General features: G+C 38.5%; 1 long non-coding RNA gene across 1 annotated transcript; it reads right to left on the bottom strand.

Moving 5' to 3' along the window:
* Positions 1–2,114: 2,114 nt before the first annotated feature.
* Positions 2,115–4,684, bottom strand: LOC140202194 (uncharacterized). The gene is made up of 3 exons (XR_011887030.1): positions 4,515–4,684; positions 3,991–4,194; positions 2,115–2,142 (listed from the first exon to the last, which is right to left on the bottom strand). It is a non-coding gene; the product is annotated as an uncharacterized lncRNA (long non-coding RNA).
* Between the last annotated feature and the right edge of the window lie 1,446 nt (positions 4,685–6,130).

Genomic DNA, 6,130 nt, shown 5'->3' with positions numbered 1-6,130 from the left:
GAGGGTACGGCCCAGATCCGGGTCAGGATCCGTTCAGCAGTCTTATGGCAGTTGGAAAGAAGCTGTTCCCAAATCTGGCCGTACGAGTCTTCAAGCTCCTGAGCCTTCTCCCAGAGGGAAGAGGGACGAAAAGTCTGTTGGCTGGGTGAGTCGTGTCCTTGATTATCCAGGCAGCACTGCTCCGACAGCGTGCGGTGTAAATTGAGTTCAAGGACGGAAGATTGGTTTGTGTGATGTGCTGCGCCGTGTTCACGATCTTCTGCAGCTTCTTCCAGTCTTGGACAGGACAACTTCCATACCAGGTTGTGATACACCCTGGAAGAATGCTTTCTACGGTGCATCTATAAAAATTAGTGAGGGTTTTAGGGGACAGGCCAAATTTCTTTAGTTTTCTCAGGAAGTAAAGGCGCTGGTGGGCCTTCTTGGCAGTGGACTCTGCTTGGTTGGACCAAGTCAGGTCATCTGTGATATTGACCCTGAGGAACTTAAAGCTTTTGACCTGTTCCACTTGCGCAGCACCGATGTAAATTGAGTCGTGCGGTCCGCTACTCCTTCTGAAGTCAACAACCAATTCCTTCGTTTTGCTGACGTTGAGGGATAGGTTATTGTCTTCGCACCATGGCACCAGGTTCTTAATTTCCTCTCTGTACTCAAACTCATCATTACCCAAGATACAGCCTACAATTGTTGTGTCATCAGCAAACTTATATATTGAGTTCGATGGAAACTTGGCTACACAATCATGGGTGTACAGTGAGTACAGCAGGGGGCTGGGTACACAGCCCTGTGGGGCACCAGTGCTCAGAGTGATTGTAGGGGAGAGCTTGTCCCCTATTTTTACAGCCTGGGTCCTGTCTGTGAGGAAGTTGAAGATCCAGCTGCAGATCTGAGTGCTAAGGCCCAGGTTCCGGAGCTTAGGAATCAGTTTATTTGGAATGATGGTATTAAAGGCAGGGCTGTAGTCAATGAAAAGGAGCCTTACATATGTGTCTTTATTCTCCAGGTGTTCTAAGGAGGAATGTAGGGACTTTAGTATGGGTAAGTGAATGTGTTCATTGCCTTTGTTATATTTTTGCTGTTGAGCTCTCTTTGGCAGATCTTCTTAAGCCTAAAGTAAATTTTGTCAGAAGTTTTTCTTCTATAATGCTATGATCTACTTCCTTACCTTGTTGATATCCCAGATATTTAGATACATAATATTCATCCATCAGTTGTATCCATCTGTTTTGTTCTATATTCTATTAGTGCTATTGCACCTTTCTTTATGTTTGATGTTCTGCACTTATCTAGTCCAGAGTTCACGTCTACATCTTTGAAAAATAGTTCTACTATTTGAATAGTTGCTTTAGCTTTACTGATGAAGGAGCAGTTAATTTCAAATCATCCATGTATAGTAGGTATGTCAAGGTATAATTTGTTTAATTGCTTCTGATTTGATACCCAATTTTCATCCAATTCTGTAAATTAGAGAGCGGGTTTGAAGCTAGACAAAACCATAATGAGTTGTTATTATTATTATTTATTTTCCTTTCTTTTTGTATTTGCACAATTTGCTATCCTTTGGACAGTGGTTGGTTCAGTTTTTCATTGATTTTATTATGGTTATTGGACTTATTGAGTATGGTTGCAAGACAATGAATCTCAGGATAATACACGGTGACATATATGTACTTTGATAATAAAATTACTTTGAGTTTTGAAAATTCTTGTTCTACTGTAGAGTTATACAGTAGGGAAACAAGCTATTCTGGTATGTGGCTGCTAGAAATTGAAGCAAACGTGGCCAAAAGATGTCCTTTCACAAAAGCATGTGAGCTGGCATCCAAAATGTGATCCTTCAGTTTGTGTTTTCCAATCCAAAAGGGGTCTTTGAGAATTTTGCATAGATAATGCAATGTTCCACAGTATAGAAGCAAGCTTATATGTCCAGCCTTTGTACTTGCTGATTTTGTGCATGACCTTGCTCCAAATAGTAACTATTATCCCCTGGTAGTCTCTGTCATTTTCAAGTGATCTTCATCTTCAAGAGTACAAGTGACTTCTTCCTGAAATGACACAGTCATGCACTACTCTTGAGGACATTCAACAAAATGTTCCAAGTATTGGACTTGTATGTTGTTCATGGTTTAATCTTCAATAATACTATTGAAAAGAACAGAAGACAACAAGCTAATATAATTACATAAAAGGCAACAAAAATTCTAGTTGAGCCTGCAAGAATTTTGTATATTTTTGGCATGTATGCATTTGATAATGCATTATATCAAATATGAATCTGCTGAAGAAAGTTACATGGAATTTGTTCCACCATGTTTGGCAGACTTTTGAAGTAAGCAAAAAGAGCCACTTCAGATTGGAATGTCCAATTTCTTTTCTGGCCTTGCTGCCAAATGACAAAACTAGTATGCAAACCCTTCACTCTCTCAGAGACTCTGAAATGAAACTATAGAAGGCAATATTTTGGATCTCTGAAAAGCTTCAGATTACAAAAATTGCATAGGTACAACCATTGTTTAACCCTAAAATATAATAAGTCAGATTAAAAGCATGGTAACCCGAAAGAATTTAACCTAGAAAGCTTGCATGTGCGTATGACTACAATGATCTTTTTTTAAAGCATTACACTGGTCTTTGGCAAGCCTTTCCCTTTACTGAAAAAGATCAAGCTGCTACTCCATAGCAACAAATCTGTTTGAAATCTACTGCCCATTTCCAAATGAAGTTGAGTCCATGACTGAATAATGTACTTGCAAGTAAATAGTTCAGACACTGGACTGTTGGACTCATAAGCATGGGAAAATACAAGGGATTTTTTTTTACTTGTCTCATGATCAGAATAAATAAAGGTCAGAAAAGCCAGTTGTTGTTTCCCAAGCTGAACGCTGAGGAAATTACTCCCCTACTCTTCACAGTATTTTAGCATAAGTGTAGGTCTTAGAGATTTTCACCAATGTTTGTTAAGTGTGAAGTGATCATTTGAAGATGATTCTCTACCTTTGTTCTGTGTTTGTTCTTTTTCTCTCCTGAAAACTCTCTCACCTGGTAGTTTGACCACAACTGTCAGCTGTGTGAGGTTATTGGTGTGTCCATCACATCAACTTCTTTTCCATGAAAAGCCACAGGGAAGGGAAAACCAGAGCCCTTGTTGAACAGTAAGTACAATGTTGCTTTTTTGGTGAAAGCTAAAGAGAGTAACCTTTGTGATATAAAATTCGTACAAATTATAATCTAAAATTTTAAAAAGGTTGAAGTTCCAATTTTGACTGATCGGGGTCGCTGACTCACTGTCATTCTGCAAGCAAGGGAGTGGGAAAGTCATTGGAATGGTTATCTGGAAGTTTGAACTGACAACCAGGGAGCTGAGTTCAAATCCTACGACGGCAGCTGTATAATTTCAAATCATTCCTGTTCCAGATTTTAAAATAAATTCAGTAATGAAGCCCATCTGACTCAGTAATATTGCTCAGGGAAAGAAATCATCCATCCATACCTAATCGGTCCTGTATGTGACTTCAGAAACCAAACAACATGGTCTGAAGTTGTCTTAACAAACCACTTACTCATAACATGACCGATACACTGAAATTGAGAAAGTAAATGCCTATAACACAGAACTTCATCTGTTAAATAGCATGAAATAGAAAGAGGTTACAAACTCCCAAGCAATGGATCAAATAAAGACTCAATAATCTTGCCACATCACTGTGGAATACAAAATAACAAGGAGGATAAGCAAGGTCCAAAAATATCTGCAATAATGGCAGGTCCAGCACGTGATTGCTAAAGGCAAGGCTGAAACATTTGCAACCCTGTTCTGCAGAAGTGGCAAATGGATGGTCTATCTCAATGCCTTTCTAAGGTCCTCAACATCAGAGAAACTAGCCTTCATCCAATTTGATTTGCTGCACGTGATATCAAAAATTCTCCAAAGCAGTGGAGACCAAATGCTGTATACCAGATTAAAAAAGTACAAATGATTTGCTGTCTTACCTGTAAATACTGGAGAAACCAAATGAAGCTGAGGTGATCACTTTGCAGAACATCTGCGCTCAGTCAGCAGGGAGCAACGCTCAGAGTGTCTTAGCTTTTGAAGCTGTAGATCATTCAAATCATAACTGTTACAAGTGGCCTCTAAGATCATTTGTTAATTTAATTTATATTTGGTGGTGGAGGTGTGAGCCTGTCCATCTCAACCTGGAGATCACAAGGATGCAGGATTTAAAATTTATTTATCCAAAAATAAATAGCATTAATTAGTAAGATTATTTTTGACATTTTGTGCACAGAAATTTCAGCTAATTAAGCATTTATAAAAATCTGTCTTAACCTGTAATCATTTTTAAGTACATATGTTGGAACGTTTTGCACATAAAGTGCTCCAATGAAGAGGATATATGTTTCCATAACATTTTCATCATACTGCTTGAATAGGCCCTGTGGCATTACTCTTGTTAAAATACTGTTTTTAGGGACATGAGTGTTATATTATATCAAATAGTACATGCAGATCTAACCCTTAAGGCTAATAGGTGCAAATCCTCTGCTTTCTTGAAGGGTTCACATAGAGGCCAGCTAGAAGATAAGAACCGTGACTTTGTTTGATTGGCATTTCAACGAAGAAGTAATGCACGTCATAAGGCAATGTATTCCTCAAGAGTTGGAACTGAAACACAGCAGAGTAAGATTGCTTTGCATGGGTAACAGACAGATACAGCTGCAAGAAAAGCAAAATATAAATGCATCTAATCACAATAGTAACTGTAGAAATGAAGTTTAGTAATCCTTTATGCACAATGAGTTGGAAGCTGTGCACTGTTTATAATCTGATGTAATTATTTGCACATGATCTGCAAAACTATTAAGAGATTGAAGTCAAGGTTCAAGTTAATAATATTCATGGAGACAGTGAGATGTGGTGAAATAAATCTCTCCATGAGTAAGCAGAAAATAGAACTAACACAAAGCATTATCAAAATGAGTTTCAGGATGAATATGATTTGGCACAATGCTCATGATTTTCTTTTTTAAGGATTAACTCTATGCTTAAGGGCTCCTGGAAAAGGATTTTTGCATTATATTTACATAAGCTCTGCATCAGTTTGTCTAACCATCCCACCAGTCATGATACTACTGGAAAACGTTCATAAAATTATGCCAGTGTCTTATTTTTACTCAAACTTGTTTGACAAAGCTATTTGAATAAGTCATAACCACAATCTTCATGGAAATGACACAATAAAAACAGTTAGGCATTAATGTGAAACAGTACAAATATCACTGCAAGACATTTGGACTTATAAAGCGATAATTTTGATTAAACTAAACCTTTTTTAAAACAAATTCTTCTACTTCCTCTGTGTTATGATTCTATAAATATAGACTCCCTCTTATGCTCCACACAGGTCAGTATAGTTAAGATAGTTTGATGGAAATTTATCAGAAAGAGAACCTGCAGAAAGCATCTGGTCTGGAAGGTGACCCTGGCCATGTCTTTAGATCGGGGGTTCCCAACCTTGGTAAGGCTCCATGGAATAAAGAAAGTTGGGAACCCCTGCTTTAGATTCTGTGTAAATCATCTCACAGGGGTATTAGCAGAAATTTTAACCTCACCCTGTTTCACTCTGAGGTTCCCACTTGCTTTAAAAAGACCACTAGCATCCAGCACCTAAGAAAATCAAGGTAATATGCCTTATTGACTCCTGCATGGTAGCTCTGACACAACATGAAGTGCTTTGAGAAGGTCATCATGGCACAGATTAACTCCAGCCTTCCAGATAAACTCTACCCACTGCAAACCACCTACCACTGAAACAGATGTACAATGGATATCATCTCCCTGGCCTTCACTCATCTCTGCACAGTAAAGACGCCTACTTTAGACTGTGATTTATGGACTATAGCTTCACTTTCAATTCTATAATTACAAATAAACTCATCTCTAAACACCTAAGTCTTGGACTCAACACCTCCCTTTACAACTGTAGCCTTGACCTCCTGACCAACAGATCGCAAACAGTAAGAAAAGGCAGAACACCTTCACCAGGATCATTCTCAACACTGGCACCACACAAGGCTGTATCCTCAGCCCTACACTACTCCTTGTAACCTCGTGATTCAATGGCCAGATTCT

Source organism: Mobula birostris, chromosome 8, assembly GCF_030028105.1.
Source record: "Mobula birostris isolate sMobBir1 chromosome 8, sMobBir1.hap1, whole genome shotgun sequence".
In the NCBI taxonomy this organism is placed as follows: Eukaryota; Metazoa; Chordata; class Chondrichthyes; order Myliobatiformes; family Myliobatidae; genus Mobula; species Mobula birostris.
Note: the sequence above shows the minus strand (reverse complement) of the source record. Positions and strands in the feature narration are given on the sequence as shown.